Source organism: Myiozetetes cayanensis, unplaced genomic scaffold, assembly GCF_022539395.1.
Source record: "Myiozetetes cayanensis isolate MyiCay16 unplaced genomic scaffold, myiCay2020 scf1, whole genome shotgun sequence".
Lineage (NCBI taxonomy): Eukaryota > Metazoa > Chordata > Aves > Passeriformes > Tyrannidae > Myiozetetes > Myiozetetes cayanensis.
In genome coordinates this window covers 1,295,009-1,313,137 of record NW_026086604.1, presented here as the reverse complement: position 1 = coordinate 1,313,137, position 18,129 = coordinate 1,295,009, and the positions used below count along the sequence as shown (strand labels likewise).

The following is an 18,129-nucleotide window of genomic DNA, read 5'->3' as shown; positions in this document are numbered from 1 at the left end:
AAGCACAGTGCAGTAGGAAAGGAACTGGCCAAGGAGAGAAGAGCAAGCCTGCAGACCTCGGAGCCTATGGGACATCTCTTTCCATGAAAGGAAACAAAGGTACATTTGAATAATGTGAAACAGAAGCAGAAAAAGAGGAAAAAAAAGAAAAATGAAAAGAAGACCTTGGTTTCCATGCACAGTGAAGAGGATCCTGGCAATTAAACTGCAGGTATTGCCATGAGGGGAAATAAAAAACAACACTGAATTAGTCTCTTTCATTGCCCCGTGTTTGGGTCAAAGAAGAAGAAATCAGAGAAGTTTTGGCTGCTCCATCCCTGGAAGTGTCCAAGGCCAGGCTGAATGGTGCCCTGAGCAACCTGGGATAGTGGAAGGTGTCCCTGCCCATGGCAGGGGGGTGGGACGGGATGATCCTAAAGATCTCTCTACCAAACCAAACCATTCTAGGATTCTATGAAACCCATCTGCTTGGGGCTCTAAAGATGTTCATCGGGCAAATATCTGTAGTAAGACCGTCAGTTTGCTTTTTCAACCTCAAAGGCATCCTGGTTTACTCCAATATCACAGTCCTGTTTACACCACGTGCTAAGATGCCTCTCCAAGGGACCAGTTTGGGCACTTGGCAAGGACAGCAATCCATTGCATTTTTAGAAAAACAGCCCAAACCTAGGAAACTTCCCCAATCAATACTTAAGAGGGCTTTGCAAAGCCCACAGTTGCTCTCTCAAATGTGTCAAAAAAGCTTAGGACAGCACTTCTGGGGCTTCAACACCCACATTTTGCCACCTACTTCCATCTTTGAGCACTTGCTGTTAATGGAAGCTGAAGGTCCTTGACACTGAGAACTCGAAGCAGGAACATGCCGTGGCATCAACATAATTTAAGCACCACTATTTTAATTTTTTTTTCCCTTATTTATCATTAGGAAAAGTAGATCTGGTAAAGTGGTTTGATTTTTCACCCTCTCTACAATTCTGGATAAGTTTGAAACCTGCCTGAGATGGTACTTTAGAGGATGGGGAGCAGCATCAGGAGGCTGGGCACAGTTATGAGTGTTCACCATGGCCTGATCCTGCCTGCACCAATCCAAAGGACATTCAGCAGAGGAAAGACTGGAATTTTCAGTTCTTTAAAACAAAGGCCAAAAAAACAGGGCATAAAAGCAAACAAAGCCAGACCCATTATTATTATTTTAAATATGTGATTTATATATATATGACCTTATGCGTTATAAGAGAGAAATTAACTGGTTTTTAATAATATACATATATTTGTAAGTTTAATTTCTCATACTTTTGGACTGGCCATCCACTACCTGCAGCATATTTGATGGGACTGACACTGGGGTCTCTCCTCTTCCCGGTGCACTTGGGAAGAGGAGCAGCTGGGAATACATCAGACAGAAGACATCAAAACATTTGGGAAAGGTGAATCACATCTCCAGCTATCTAATGGAGTGTTTAAACTTGTATAAATCAGGTATTTTAGAAATTAGGAGGTTCTCATGAGAGCCTAGGAAGCTAATAGTGTCACAAGGGATCACAAATCAGTTGTTTAGTGTGGGAAAAATAAAGTGAAAAGCTGTATTAAGGTTTAGCTCCTGATTCACTTTGCAAGAAGGAAAACCTGAAAATATTCAGCTTCCACAAGAAAATCTGGCATGTGTAGTGTTCTATTGAACAAGGTGTTACCCAGTGAGTCAGACCATTCCTGCAGCCTCACTGACCCCTCTCATCTCCAAACAGATACACAGCAGGGTTTTTTTTCTCCTCTCTCCTAAATCAGAAGAGCTTGGAGCATAAGGAACATCTCCAGGCTGGGATATGGGATGCTGAAAAGCATTTGTTAATAATTCAGCTCAAATGTAATTGCCATTACCCACAGTTGGTTACAACCCCTGCTCCCTCTGATCCTCAAAACCTCCATCCCTGGAAGTGTCCAAGGCCAGGTTGGATGGGGCTTGGAGCAACCCGGTCTAGTGGAAGGTGTCCCTGCCCATGGCAGGGGGTTGGATAAGATGATCTTGAAGGTCCCATCCCAAACCCAAGCCACTCCATGATTCCATGACTCTAAACTTGAAGCCACTATTGCACAGCTTGCAGACCCAGTATGGCATCATCCAAGTCTTCCCCAAACCACCCAAGAGCTTCTACTCCTCTAAGACACCTCAAAACTGGGGAACACACGAGCTGGGCAGGCACCACCATCACACCAGGACTGTGCTCTTTGTCAAGGGATGTCACATGCTGGTAAATCATTGAATCCCAGAGAGGTTTGGGTTGGAAGGGACCTTGAAGATCATCCAGTTCCACCCCCTTTCACTAGACCTTTCCACACCTTCCACTACCCCAGGGTGCTCCAAGCCACATCCAACCTGGCCTTGGACATCTCCAGGGATGGGGCAGCCACAGCTTCTCTGGGCAACCTGTGCCAGGGCCTCATCACCCTCACAGGGAAGAATTTCTTCCTAATATCCAACCTAAACTACCCTCCTTCAGTTTAAAGCCATTCCTCCTTGTCCTACCACCCATAAATATGGGAATTTCAGGGGGAGGGAAAGAAAGATTAAGGAAAAAAGTATTCCTGGCTGTGTATGCCTCCATTCCAGGGCTCCTGAGCAATCTGCTCATATGGGATTTTTCACAAAGCAGCCATTAATGGCAGGCTGGGGAGTTCCCTCAGACCATATTTGAGTCTCTGACATCTCACACAGCAGAGAAATGGGTTAAACCAAAAATTTGGGTCGTAACTCCTCCAAATCTGCCCGTTTTTTTTCCATACGTAGAAAAATAAAGGAGGCACCTCCCTCCTCCACGCAGAAGCATCACAAGATTCATTATAAATGGGGAAAAAAAAAAAAAAGGCAACAAGTCTCAGCAATGAGCGTGATCAAAGTCTCTCATGGAAGAAGAAGATGTTTTATTTTGCAGAAATAAGGACTATGGCAACAGCTCTGGGATAAAATCCTACAGCACGGCTGTCTCCTGCACTCCTCTACTCCATGCACCAGCTGATGGAGGAATCCTACAAGGGGAAAAAAAAATACATGGCCAAGTTATTCAAGACTAGAATCACAATAAATGTGCACAGCAACGGGGAAGGAGGACAAATGAAGTCCTCAATAACCTCCAAAAAAATTCAGATTTTTGCAACCCCCGGCTTTGCAGGAGGAGAAGAACAAAACAAACGCTACACAATGAAGAGCATAAAACGTTTTGCAGTTATTTCCTGCTTTTATTTAGGGAAGAGATGACAGAGAGAGGGAAGAAATCACCACCTAACCCAGCACAAGCATTTATTTTAAAAAAAAAAAAAAAGGTAAATTTGCTAAAAGAATGTAACTATAGGTATTGCAGCCTGGTTTGACTTCATTCAAGGAGAAGCTGGAAAATATTTTCCGGATTTTGCTCAGAGCATCCCAGCAGATGAGCAGCCAACACACCCTAAGTGCCCTTGGGAGAGCTTTTCCCCACAGCTCTGCATCCCAACAAAAAAAAACCATTAAAAACACCTGCTGATATACTAGTTCTTCTTATTTTTTGGTACCAACCTTCAGAATATATTTAAAAAAGCAGTGCAATCTTCACTTTTTTAATGGAGCTGCACATAAAATAGGCATGGGAAAAAAAAAATCCATCCTGCCCCTTTCTTTTTTTTTTAAAGTTAAATGCTATTTTTTCCCCATCAGAAACACTGCAAAGCAGGGACGTGCCCATGCACTGCAACAAAGAGATGGCACCTGCCTACTGAATTTCCTGACTAGTGACACTATGAAGAAAAAGGGTTTTAAATAGAAACCTCCCTGCAAGTGTTAAATCAGATTAATTTAACTCTTTTGCATTATTTTAATCTTCCATGCCACCATTTGCAAGGCAAGCAGAAAAAAAAAAAAAATAGGGAGTAGGATTCTTATCTCGCCCATATTCCTTTGGAAATAAAGTGTGTTATTAAAAGCCACAAATAACCCTTTCTGACAGAAAAAGACACACACTTCCAGCTCCTTTGGAAAAGGAAAAGAGCACAAATTCTCTAGGAAGCTTTCTGGGCACTCAGCATCCAGTGATGGGCACCAGGTTTCCTCCCACCTTGCAAACCTTAACCCCAAAGCAAGTTTGTGGCCACAGGTTGTACCTGTCCGTGTCCAAAAGGCTGCTGCAAAATAAAATGTAGTTGGAAAGGCTGGTGATGCCACTGGAGGACAAGCTGCAGTATTTCCACACACACACACCAAGAACAACCATGGAGGCACATCCCAATACTTCAGTTGTGAGTTAAGCTCATGTTTGAAGAGATGGATTAAATTTAGACCGAATGGATGATGCTGTAGGCAAATGCACACACTCTAATGTCAGCAGTCATGGAATCAGAGAATGGTTTGGGTGGGAAGGGACCTTCTAGATCATCCAGTTCCAACCACTATCCCAGGTTGCTCAGAGCTCCATCCAACCTGGCCTTGAACACTTCCAGGGACGGGGCAGCCACAGCTTCTCTGGCCAACCTGTGCCAGGGCCTCCCCACCCTCCCAGGGAAGAATTTCTTTCTAGTATTGAATCTAAACCTATTCTCTTTCACTTTGGAACCATTCCTCCTCATCCTGTCACTCCAGGCCATTGACCAAAGTCCTCCTCCAGCTCTCTTGGAGCGCCTTTAGGTACTGGAAGGGATTCTAAGGTCTGCCTGGAGCCTTCTCTTGTCCACTCTGAACACCCCCAGCTCTCTCATCCAGAGCAGAGGTTCTCCAGCCCTCTGATCATGTTTGTGGCCTCCTCTGGACTCGCTCCAACAGCTCCATGTCCCTCCTGTACTGGGGACCCCAGAGCTGGATGCAGTGCTTCACTCCAGCTGGGGTCTCACCAGACCAGAGCAGGGGGGCAGAATCCTCTCCCTCTCCTGCTGCCCTCCCTGCTTTGGATGCAGCCCAGGACACGGGTGGTTTCTGGGCTGTGAGGGCACACTGTCAGCTCATGTCCAGCCTCTCATCCACCAGCACCACCACGTCCTTCTGGGCAGGGCTGCTCTCAGTCTGTTCATCCCCCTGCCTGGATTGACACCACAGGTGGAAACACATGACCACCCATGCCCAGGGTGGAAGGACCCAGTCAGTGATTGACTGATTGATCCATCCATCCATCCATCCACTCACCCATCCATCCAGTCTCACAGGGATCAGACACAGACACACAAGTCCTTTCCAGAGCAGCCTTTGCCCTGATGACAACTCCAACCCTACACAAAACACACCCAGAGGCTCCTCCTGCCCACCCAGAACCCTCTGGTGTCATGAATTTCCACGGTCCCCTGCAGCACCAGGAACTCTCAGAAGGTCCATTGAAACCCACCAACCCACCCCGCTTCCCAGACCAGCTGAAGTGTGGGAAGGAGGATAACAAAGATGGGAAAAGTAAATTAGATTTTTTTTTTGACAGTTCATTCCATTTCCATCGAGCAGAATGTGTTCGTGGCACAGGCAGGGAATCAAAAGCATTATTTTTATCTTGATATTATTTACCCTTTCACACTTGCTATTTAAAAATCCCTGAAATCCCAGAAGAACCAACAATTCAAAATACCATTTGGTATATATATTTATAAGCAAAGGGGAAGCACAGACTCATTCATTTTCAGCTTGACTCCTTCTTTCTTTTTTAATTAGATTTGAAGTGCTGTAATATCAATGTGCAGATTTATCAAGACACATTATTTCTCCTCCTCTCCCAGAAAAGATTCTCCAGGCCCAGAGCAGGCTGGGAGACCCAGTCACACCTGTGAGGTGCATGAGGAGGAGTAAATGATGAGAGGTTTAAAATACTTTTAATTTTAAAAAAAAGAAAATGAAATCAAGAGAGTTGTGAGAAAAGGAATGAGGTTTCCTGCACAAGAGAGGGTGGGAACAAAGGACTTTGATGTTGAAATCTCTGTTTTAGTTTCTGTAGGAATCTCGGCCAAATAATGTGCAATCATAGAATCATGGAATGGTTTGGGTTGGAAAGGACCTTCAGGATCTTTAGTTCCAACTCCCTGCCATGGGAAGTGACACCTCCCACTATCCCAGGTTGCTCCAAGTCCTGTCCAACCTGGCCTTGGACACTTCCAGGGATGGGGCAGCCACAGCTTCTCTGGGCAACCTGTGCCAGGGCCTCCCCACCCTGTGAGTCAAGTCATGAGGAAACAGGGATGGAGATCTGGATCAGGAGCCTGGATGGAAGCAGGACACGTGGCTGCACTGCTCAGCCTCTCCCATGTCCATCAAAGCTGCTTCAGTGGTGGTTGGGCTAAGTCTTAATTGCATTAATAAACATAAGCAAATCAGCAAGGTGGGAGCCTTTGGAGAGAGGGGTTATTTCTTGCTTGGCTGATCACTGGAAAGTGGGAATTAGCACATTTAGCACCCTGGAAAAAGTCCAAAGACCAACTTGGAGATGAGACAAGATGGAAAAGGATGTTGTAGCTGGTGAAGACAGTGGTGCAGGAATGAAACAAGGAGTCACAGAGCACCTGCCCTGAGTCATGGGGGGTTTAAAGACCTGAACCATCTGCCTCAACACCACAGAGAGGGAACTTTCACAAAGGCATGGAGTGGTAGGAGAAGGGGGAGTGGCTTTAAGCTGAAGGAGGCTAGATTTACATTAGATATTAGGAAAAAATTCTTCCCTGTGGGGATGGTGAGGCCCTGGTACAGGTTGCCCAGAGAAGCTGTGGCTGCCCCATCCCTGGAAGAGTCCAAGGCCAGGTTGGATGGGGCTTGGAGCAACCTGGGCTAGTGGAAGGTGTCCCTGCCCATGGTAGGGGGTTGGAACTGGGTGGTCTTTGAGGCCCCTTCCAACACAAACCATTCTGTGATTCTAGGATTAGCACCCTAGGAAAAGTTCAGAATCCAATCTGGAGCTGAGATGAGATGGAAAAGGACGTCACAGCTGGTGAAGATGGCGGGGCAGGAAGGCACTGAGGGGTCAGAGAGCAGCTGGCCCAAGTCATTGTGATTTAAAGACCTGTAAGGGCACCTTGACCACAGCAACACAGGGACCACCAAGGCAGGATGGGGCACTGAATGTTCACAGCCCCCCTGCAAAGGGGGAAATACCAGCCTGGAAAAGGGGATAAATGCTGGATAAAATATAAACCTTATTGCTACAGAATCACCAAAAAAAAAAAAAAGGGGTGAGGGTAACCTCCATAATTTAGTCAATCCTTCCCAGCCCACACCACAGAGGCAGTAAAAATTCAGGATCCAGCAGGATGAAGCACAAAGCAACCTTTGAGGCCACCACCCCACGCTCGCCTCGTCCCGGGGTTTGCAAACAAACAGCCTCTTGTTCCCACAGCACTTCCAGGCATGAGGATCCACCTCGAGCTCCAAATGTCAGGGAAAACCCCAAATGCAAACAAGCAGGGAGGTTTTGCAGCACGTCTGCACTGCGCTGGTGGCAGAATGAAACGTGCTTTTAGGTTTCCCAAACCCTCTGTTTTTTTGATTTGCACACAAAGGCACCGAGTTCTGTGGGAACAGGAGGTTTTCCCTGGAAAAGTCCACCCTGGTGCCAGATGCCGGAGGTTAATTGTACCACGCAGCTCAGGGGAGCTTTTATGAAAAGCTTCCAGCCACAAACAGTTTTTAAAGTACAAAAGCAACCAAAAAAAAAAAAAAAAAGAAGTAGTTTCTGCAGTCGAGGACCGCTGCAGAAAGCGATGCTTTGTACTTTTAAAAGCGGTTTTACTTCCTCTCCTTGTACTTCCACATCCATCCCACTGCCTCAAACTTCCTGACTCAGGCTGGAAAGTGGGAAAAAATAGTAAATAAGCATCATTATACCCTCTGTGAGGTCCAAACTGAGCCATAACCTGTGACCAGTCCCAGAACAGTTCCCAGCATTGTCGTCGTGCTGGAGGTTGATATATCAGGATAATAAATAATTGTGTGGAGCAAGTGGTGGGACAGTGGCAAAGTGGGTGCAGGGACACCCCACCTTCACCTGGTCACCAGTGACATGGGACACAGCTGTGGGATACAGCACCCTTGGCGTGGGTGTCCCTCCCTGCTCACAGCCCTGGGCAAGGCCAGCCCTGATCCCAAATTACTGTCACACACATAGCCCTGGGCAAGGGCAGGCACAGTCAGTCCCTGATTGCCACACACACACACCCTGTGTCCCCATGTCACACACCCCCTGTGCCAGCCCTGTCCCCAGGTCACACCACACCAGCCCCAGCCCTGTCCCCCGGTCCCACACACCTGTCCCCGTGTCACACTCACCCCTGTCATACACACACCTGTCCCCATGTCACACACACCCCCAGTGCCAGCCCAGCTCTGTCCCATTGTCACACACAAACACAGCACAGGCCCCTGTCCCCATGTCACACACCCCCAGTGCCAGCCCAGCCCTGTCCCCATGTCCCCATGTCACACACACACACACACACACCTGTTCCTGTGCCAGACACAACCTGTGCCAGCCCTGTGCCCATGTCCCCAGGTCACACACACACCTGTCCCTGTGTCACACTCACCCCTGCCATACACACACCTGTCCCCATGTCACACACCTCCTGTGCCAGGCCAGCCCTGTCCCCATGTCCCCCACAAACCTGTCTTCTCCATGTCACACAGCCCTTGTGCCAGCTCTGTCCCCGTGTCACACACCCCCAGTGCCACCCCAGCCCTGTCCCCATGTCCCCTGGTCCCACACACACACACCCCCACCTGTCACCGTGTCACACACACCCCCTTGTGCCAGGCCACCCTGTCCCCGTGTCCCCAGATCACACACACACCCAGACCTGTCTCCATGTCACACAGCCCTTGTGTCCCCGTGTCACACACCGCCAGTGCCACCCCAGCCCTGTCCCCGTGTCCCCTGGTCCCACACACACACACACCCTGTGCCAGGCGAGCCCTGTGCCCGTGTCTCCATGTCACACAGCCCTCGTGCCAGCTGTGTCCCCGTGTCACGCAGCCGCAGTGCCAGCCCAGCCCTGTCTGTCTGTCTGTCTGTCTGTCCCCCTGTCCCCCCCCACCCCAAGACAGGCCCGGCGCGCGCCCCTCACCTGCCGCCGCGCGCCCGTCACCGCCGGCACCCAAACATCACGTGACCCCCCGCGGTCCCGCCCACCCCGCGCCACGTGACCCTCCCCCTCTCCCCCCCCTTGTAGTCCTCACCTGATGGTGCCGCGGCACCAGTGAAGGGGTTTCGGACTACAACTCCCAGAGTGCACCGCGGCGCGGTGCCCCGCCCCTTCACCCCCGGCCGCCAATGGGTGGAGGGGACGGCCCGGGTGGGCACCGCCCACCTGCCACCCTCAGCGCCTCCCGCCTCAGGGCGCGGCCGCGGCCGCCCCTCGGGAGCCGCTCCGGGGGGATGTTCCGTGTTCCCACCTTCCTCCTCCTCATCCTCGCGGTGCTCCTCCCGTCCAGACCCTACCTGGGGAACCCTCAGGAGCGGCTGAGCGAGCTGGGGGGTTTACTCTGCAGAAAGGATGCTCCAGGAGGGACCTTATCACTCTCTAACTCCCTGACAGGAGGGTGTAGCCGGGGGGGGGGGCGGGATCGGGCTCTGCTCCCAAATAACGAGGGACAGGACGAGAAGAAATGGCCTCAGGTTGCACCAGCGGAGCTTTAGGTTGGATATTAGGAATAATTTCTTCACTGGAAGCGTGGTCAAGCATTGGAGCAGGCTGTCCAGGGCAGTGGTGGAATCCCCATCCCTGGAAATGCTCAAAAAAGAGTGTGGACGTGGGACCTGGGGACAGGGTTTAGTGGGGAACTTGGCGGTGGTGGTTTCATGGTTGGACTCAATGATCTCACAGAACTTTTCTAGCCTTAATAATTTGTCATTTTCTGGCAGGTCTGTGCCCTCCTTCATAGCCACGCAGTGGCCCAGGACACCACACAGAGAAATAAATAGAATAAAACCCATCAACTCGCTGTCACTAAAGCCACTAATTCTCTTCAAAACACCACGAACTGCAGACTGAGACTGGAGAGTCATCCAAAAAAAAAGTGCTTTCATACAGCAGTCCAGGATACAACTGTACCTGGGAGGGGTTTGCTTTTTATTTGAGAAGCGACAGCAGCTTTTATGTGGTGGTTGGCTTTGCAAAAGGAGTTATAAAGAGGATTTTCTTGATAGAGCCTTTAACCAACAATTCATTTTAACAAGGGCTTGGCAACCCAACTGCCTGTTCAGAAATGTAGTTCTGCACCAGTGGCCCTGCTAAAAAAAGCTTTAAAAGGGGCTGAGGGGCCACCTGAGCCTCCATAAACTTCAGGGTTTTACAACACCGAACTGCTATCAGAGCAGTTTCCTTGATCTTTTGCTGCATTGATAATCATTTATTTCTGTGGACTCCAAAGAAAATCCCTTAGGAGAAGGGACATAAAAGCATACTGATAACAGAATACAGCTGTCTGCTTGTTGTCTGCAAAATCCTCTGACTACAGCTGCATGTACAACATACTGTGTCTTACTGGGTGGGTTGTGTTTTTTCGGAAGGGGGAAGGAAGGAAGAGCAAGTTAATCCTACAAGAATCACAGGTTACACTTCAAAAACCACTGTGCAAAATTAGCAGTAATTTTCGGTACAAATCATATTTACCTTCGGCACGAGCCTCGTGGAAGTAAGTAAGAAAAGAAATATATAAACACGTGTCAATATAAAACGGGCAGAGTATTCCAAGGGGCAGCAACCATAAAAATTACAGTGAGATAAAACTCATGTGGCTGCTTTGCTTTGCAGGCTGCATCTTGCTGGTTTTGCATTTTGGAGCTGAAGAAATACTGCTTAATCAATAAGTGTATTATTCATACGATAATAATGTTTCATGTTCTCCCGGGACATTTTTCTTCCGAGGAATTCGAGCTTTTCCAGACCTTCCCGTTCCGTGCAGCAGGGCTGGTCCTTGTTCTTACCAGCTTCTCATTGATCTGTTACAGCTTTTAGAGGGAGCAAGGGTGGGGTTTTGGCACGGGGTGGGATTCAGGTCTTTTCTGTCGTGCGTCATCGAGATGTTGCTTTCTCTGAATTTAAGGGAAAAATGCCAAATAATTAAAAGCTTTTTTTCCTTCTCGTAGCGATGACACCTATAAATCTGATAAACATCCTGCCAATTGTATGGAGACCAAAAGCCCCAAGGACCAAAATTTTATTGAAACACTTTACCCTTCACGTTTCTCATCTTTCAGGGGGGAGGAGGTGGCCCATTTACCAGGTGCTGTCTGGCAATTCCAAGCGATTTCATTCCCGGGCGAGGGAAACACTCGGAGGTCAGACCTGTGTAGCTGCAGGAGTTTGGCAAAGGTGACTCGGGGGTGAAGTTGTCGGTGAGTTCCTGCTTTGGAAGACTGCCCTGATCCCTCTCCAAAGATGAAATGGAAGATCTCTCCCAGAATTTGAATGAACTCAGCAGTGGTGCTCTCACCTCGTCCGTGCTGGGATGATTATCCAGTTGGGCTGACTGTGTCTTCAGGGAATTTCTGCTGCTGTTTGGAAGGAGTTTCCTTTTGGCTCACAGGTTTGTTTTGTGAATCATCTTAAATCATAACCTTTAATAGCTGTGCTATTAAAGTATTTTTAGAAAGGTAATCCTGTTGTCCTCTCCGTTACTTTTTTCCTAAGCTGTGTGGATTTGTTTTCACTGTGACAATTTGTGGTACACCTTATTACATCCTTACAAATAACCCAGTGGAGTTTCATTCCTGTTAAATACTGCAGGGCTTTTCCACAAAAGAGGAGAACACACACGAAAAAAAAACAAACAAAGAAAAAAACCCAACCAAACAAAAAACCGAACAAACAAACAAACAAAAAAAAAACTTGCATGAAAAGTAAAGAGGTGGGTTTTTTTTGTTTTGTATAATTTATGTTTTTAACATAATTTTAGAAATAAAAACTACTATTAACTTCTGTTTTGGATTGACTGGAAGCATTGATAAGTTCAGGAAAAGAGAGATAATTAAATTACACCTCACAAAGTGTCAGTGGCTGCTTAATTTATCCCATTAGGACCCAGTTGCTCTGTCACTCCCCATATCCATGAAAACACAGCAGCAAAACCATAAGGGAAGAACAAAGAGCATCTTATAATTGGGATCACCTGAAGGAGAAAGCTCAAATATTTGTCTGGAATATGTACAGCTAAATTTCTCCATATTTTAAAAAGGTCTAGGAGTCATTGATTTAGAATAGCTTTTTATCTGTGCTTAAGAAGCAGACTTTAAAAAAACCAATCAAACAAACAAAACCACTCAAAAACCCAACAAATCTTCTTTTCAGAAGTTTCTTTATTTGCTCCAATTTCTTTCACGTATCAGTGAGAATTTCCCCTTCTCATATTTCTACCTCCTTTTACTATTTTCCCTTGTTATTTTCAGTAATTGGGCTGGAGTTGTAGCTTTCCTGAAGGGTGCTAGACAAAAAAAAAGTAGCTATTTTTGTTTTAGCAGTGCTTAACTTTCCAATCCTGGATTAATTGGACAATCACAGAGTTGGAAAGAGTGTGGGTTTTTTTCTTTGATAAAAATGCTGTTTTCCACTCAAATGCCTTTTACACCAAAGCAGTCAACTGCGAGGAGCACAGCGACAAACACAAGTTGGCCTGAATGCTTCACAAAAAAAACAAGGCTGATTCCTATTTCCTATTCCCAGACATCCATGGTGGTGACCTGAGATTCCCTGAAAACAGCCCAGCTAGCAGAGCTCATCACAGCACATCCCTGTGCTGTTACCTGTGAGCAATTTAATAAAAAAAGATATTATGGCAACAATAAAAGAAAACCGGGAAAAAAAAGCCAGCTAATCCCCCGACAACCTTATTTCAGTCTATTTAAAGTCCAAGGGAGACTCGAATTCCAGGACTGAGCAAATTCTGGCATAAAACAGATGTTTTCCTCAAGCACTGCAGTGGCAGCAATCATGTGTCCCGAGCTGGGGAGTACCTGGCACGTCACAGGGAGGAATCACGAGCCATAAAGAAATCATTTTCAATACTTTGTGCCTTCCTGCATCAGTTACATCTGGATACATCTGCAAAAGCTGTGGATTTTGGTGGCATTAAGCCTGGATTTATCAAATCGCTGGATTTGACCCTTCCTTTTCTGGAAGCATCTTGTCGCATGCGAATTAGGAAAATAAAAGCCCCGAGCCAAGATAAAAAACTTCATCTCCCAGGCAGTGATAAGTCAATCACCTCATCAATAAAGCATGTCCAAGGCTCTCAGTAATCCCAGTGATCAGCTTTGCTTATGGAAGCTGGAGATATTAAGCCGAGCTCGGAGCAGGGATGACAAGTGGCAGTGGAAAGCGATGTTGACAGGGCTAAAGGAGCCCACGCTGAGAGCAACAGATGTAACACAACGGCGAGGGAACGAGGCTGAACCGGGAAAACTCCGAGGTCGGAACAAATCCCTCATCCCACTTAACTCCGTGACAAAACACCGCTGATCTTTTGCTCGGTTCACTGATGCTGGATAATCAGGAGGGAAAACTGGTGGATGCAGAGGAGCTGTGGCACGGGAGTTGTTGGAATGAAGGATGGGAGGAGAGGAGATTCCAGCTCTGAAAGTCTCAGTGCCTTGTTCTTCCCTATGACTTCTTCCCCCGAGGCTGGGTTGGATCAGCTTGGAGCAGCCTGGTCTAGTGGGAGGTGTCCCTGCACGTGGCAGGGGGTTGGAAATGGGTGATCCTTAAGGTCCCTTCCAACACAAACCATTCTAGGACACCTAAAGGCATGGAAGTATCCAGAACACAACAGAAAACCTCCTTTCTGTGATGCACTTGTGAAAAAAGTGAGCCTGACAATGATCCCCTGAAATATAAGTATTTATATAGAAAAAAATTGAATAAATAAAAAATAGAAAATAAGGAAAAAGTCTGGATTTAAATCATTTAATTCTGGTTTAGTTCATTGTCTGGTTTTAAGGCTGAATTCCCACTATGAGAATCAAGTCTCTACTTTGTTACTGTTATTAGAGCTGCAGTTACTGACACTGATGAGGCAAAAATTGCCCTTTCTGCCTCTGCTCTCATCCAGTTAATAGGTTTTGTCCTGAATTACACATTTTACAAGGCCAAAGATTATTGTTTTCCACACATTTGTGCTGCATGATGTGGCACTCAAGGACATGGTTTAGTGGGGGACTGGGCAGTGCTGGGTTTATGGTTGGGCTGGATGATCTTAGAGACCTTCTCCATCCTAAATGACTCTGTGATTTTATGATTCTATCCATCTCCCACAACACATTATCACTCTGTTCAGTCTGCAAGTGCCACTGCAGAATCATTTTTAAATAATAACACTGGTCTGAGAAATGTGATAAAATCTCCCATTTCATAAAGAAAATTTTAAAAATGCCCAAAGGCAAACACCAAGTTTTGGGGATTCACTGCCAAAAGCAAATGTACTTTTTTTCCAGTGTTTATGAGGACTGAGCTGAACTTCTGTCAGGGTTTCCATCCACACTGCAAGACAGTAAGAGAAAGCCCAAAAAACAAGAGCAAGAAAGATCCAAGGTCTAGACCATGTAATTTCAAACAAAGATGAGCTTGCTGGATCTGGAAAATTGAATATCTGGGGAAATGGAAATAACTTCTCAGATACATGAAGGCTTGCTGCAAAAAGAAATAGAAAAAAAAAAAAAGCTCTTTTCCATGTCCACTGAGGACAGGTCAAGAAGCCATTGGCTTAAATTGGCTTGGATTGCTGGGAGAAGATTTAATTTAGATATGAAAAAGCACTATCCGGTATTGGGGTTTGTAAAGCACTTGTACAAACTACCTGGGAAGGCCTGGACTTTCAGCTGCTGGAAGTTTCCAAAACCAGATGGAATCACAAATCATCGGTGGAAATGTTTTGTGTGACGGTTCAGATGATGTGGGGGACGAACCAAAAGGTCTCCTGAAACCACTCCCAGGGCTACATATTTTGTAATCTTGGCAATGTCGGTGGGAAGGGTTGGATTGATTAAGCTTCTGAGAAATTTAAATCCATTCTGTTTTAAAACAAACTGTTTGTTTGTTTGTTTGTTTGTTTGTTTTTAAATCAGTGTTGTTTCAGACGCAGGTGCCCATCTCCTCCCTCCACCACCACTCCAACTGTTTCCAGCTCAGGGATGTCCTGGCCCTGTTGTGGTCCTTGCTGATTCCTTCCCCCAGGTCTCCACCCAGATTTAAGCCCATCAAAATGTCCATTTATGTCTTTCATGTCTGACACCTGCTGCATGAAGAACTTTCTTCCTTTTTTGGTTTTGAATCCCATTACCTTCATTTGAAGATGTTAATCCTTGCACTAGAGGGAACCAAATTGTTACTCCCACCCTCTTCTTCCGGCCTTTAAGAGATTATTTATATCAGTCAGGACCAGATAAGAGGATAATCTTATCCCAAGGCTGCTTATTTCCATTAAATACCTTTTGTTAAACCTTATTTTTTTTAAAATCCCCAAACATTTTATTTCCTGGGTTATTGATACCTTAAAGCCTGTTAACCCATTAAAAAAAACCCCAAGAGTTCTGTAAGGTACAATTAAGCAGAAGTGAAACCTTTTTTGCCTTCCTTCATCAAACTTTCCACTAATTTGTCTGCTTCAGATGTCAGGTTTATAAGTGTGCAGTTCCCTGGATCTCTCCTGGATCCTCTCCAGTCTTCACGTACCAGAGAAGCTTTAAGTGAAACTTTGCACATTGTTGTTAATAATTCAGATATTTAATTTTTTATTTGCTCTAGAACTCTTGGGTAAATATATCCACCCCTGCTGCTTTGTCTGTTTATTCTGTCTTTTTAATCTGTTCTTTTATAATTTTTTTTTCAGGCAGGCTCCTTTCTGAATCCTTTCCTCAAAGAGGGTCTAGAATGTTTATCCCTCCCGTTTCTTCTGTATTTCTTCTTGTTTCTAAAAGCAGCATTTACCCTCCTGTTCAACCATTCTGGCTTAATTTATTCTCCAAGATAAAACCAGCAGTGGCCTGTTTCCTCCTCAACACCCTGACAGTGCTGTCAACACCTGTAAGGATTTAATTCCTCTACCTTCCCTTTTTAACTTTCTTTTTTTAAGAGCTGGTTTCTGGCCAGTGCTGCTGCTGAATTTGGACAGAGCTTTGTTGGGCTGCTCAGCCCCACTGGGATGTTGATCCGAGGTGCCTCGTGGAATTTGCTGCAGGATGTCGACTTCATGATGAGGTTTCAAACAAGGCTTTTATGGCAACCAAGGGCTACGTGTCTTCCTCTGGGGTCAGTCACCAGCTGCTGCTTCAGGCTCAGATGTGGCCCTTGCTCAGTCTCCATGGGGGTAACTGGAGTCCCCAAATTCTCTTGCACTGGTCGACAAGAAGCTCAGTGTGACCCAGCAAAGTGAATTGGCAGGTCAGAGACCAACCACGTCCTGGGCTCATCCCCAGCAGGGAAAGGAGGGGATTCTCCCCTCTACTCTGCTTTGGTGAGATCCCACCTGGAGAGCTGCATCCAGCCCTGGGGACCCCAAAATAAGAAGGATGTGGAGCTGTTGGAGTGAGTCCAGAGATCACAAGATAAGGAAGATATTAAGCTCTTAGAGAGTGTCCAAAGGAGGGCAATGAAGATGGTGAAGGGCCCAGAGGCGAAGCCATGTGAGGAGTGGCTGAGGGAACTTGGTGTGCTCAGCTGGAGAAGAGACTGAGGGGAGACCTCACTGCAGTTGCAACTTCCTTGTGAGGGGGGAAGAGGAGGGGCAGGAACTGAGCTGTGCTTTGTAGGGACCAGTGGCAGGACCCCAGGGAATGGTCTGAAGTTGTGCCAGGGGAGGTTTAGGTTGGATATCAGGCAAAAGGTTCTTCCCCCAGAGGGTGGTTGGGCACTGAACAGGCTCCCCAGGGCAGTGGGCACAGCGCCAAGGCTGCCAGAGCTCCAGGAGTGTTTGGACAACAACTCTCAGGCACAGGGTGTGACTCTTGGGGATGGTCCTGTGCAGGCCTAAGGGTTGAACTTGATCCTGATGGGTCCCTTCCAACTCAACATATTCTGTGGTTCTATGAAGATGCTCAGAAGGCTGGAGCACTTCTGCTACAAAGAGATGTTGAGAGAGTTGGGGTTGTTCAGCCTGGAGAAGAGAAGGCTCATGGGAGACCTTAGAGCTCCTTCCAGTGCCTGAAGGGAGCCTATGAGAAAAACTTATTAGCAAAGCCTATTCTTATAGAACAAGGAGTATGGAATATTGCTTTTAAATTAAAGAGGGGAGAAGTAGATCAGATGTAAGGGAGACATCTTTACTGGGAGACTGGTGAAGAATTGGACCAGGTTTCCCAGAGAAGCTGTAGCTGCCCCATCCTTGGAAGGGTTCAAGGCCAGGTTGGACGGGGCTTGGAGCAACCTTGTCTAATAGAAGGTGTCTCTGCCCATGGCAGGGGGTGCAATGAGATGATCTTGAAGGTCCCTTCCAATCCAAACCATTCTATGATTCTATACCCTGCCTTTCCTACTTCTCTTTATTTTATTGTTGTTTCTTGGAGTTTCAGTTCACAGAGATTGTTGTTGACATGTTTTGCTCTCTCCTTCCAGCATATGGATTATCTGATATAGTGTCCCTTTGACTGTTTTCCCTCCACCAGGTTTTTGAAACATGCATTTCCACCTCTTCATTCAGGCTCAAAAAGGCCAATTCCATCTTCTTTTCTTCTGAGTTTTCCAGTATTTACATTACAAAACACCTACTGCCACTTCAGCTCCTGTCTTGACAACCTTTTCAAATGTCAATCTTTTTGTTTTCCATTTTCTCTTCGATTATTTACTTCCCATGACCTATTCTTCATTGAGAGGCACCACATTTGTGTCTTCATCTCGAGAAATGTCATCCCAAACCATATGCTCTTGTGCACTGTTTGGCTCCCCTCACTCCCCACTTTAAAAGCTCCCTCACAACCTCCTTGATTTTAAGTGATAGAGCCTCAGATGAACTCTGTCTCTTCTGTACCATCTTCTGGTGCCCTACATGTGTCAGATGAGCCTGAAATTGTCTTGCACTCATCCTCTACCTCTCCCCTGCTCTCCCTGGACCTGCAGGAGATAAAGAAGCATTTCGGAGAACTTTGCCGTAGAGATCCTTCTCTTTGGTGTCTTTTCCAGGAGCCTAAATTTTGCTTCCACACACAGGACCTCCCTCGCCTG

General features: G+C 46.6%; 1 protein-coding gene across 3 annotated transcripts in view; it reads right to left on the bottom strand.

Moving 5' to 3' along the window:
* TSNARE1 (t-SNARE domain containing 1) overlaps positions 1-9,098 on the bottom strand; it is a 458,997-nt gene extending 449,899 nt beyond the window's left edge. For all 3 annotated transcript variants that reach the window (XM_050313442.1, XM_050313469.1, XM_050313451.1), the window contains exon 1: positions 9,046-9,098. The gene's annotated coding sequence lies outside the window, so the exon portion shown is untranslated. The remainder of the gene's footprint in view (positions 1-9,045) is intronic.
* Between the last annotated feature and the right edge of the window lie 9,031 nt (positions 9,099-18,129).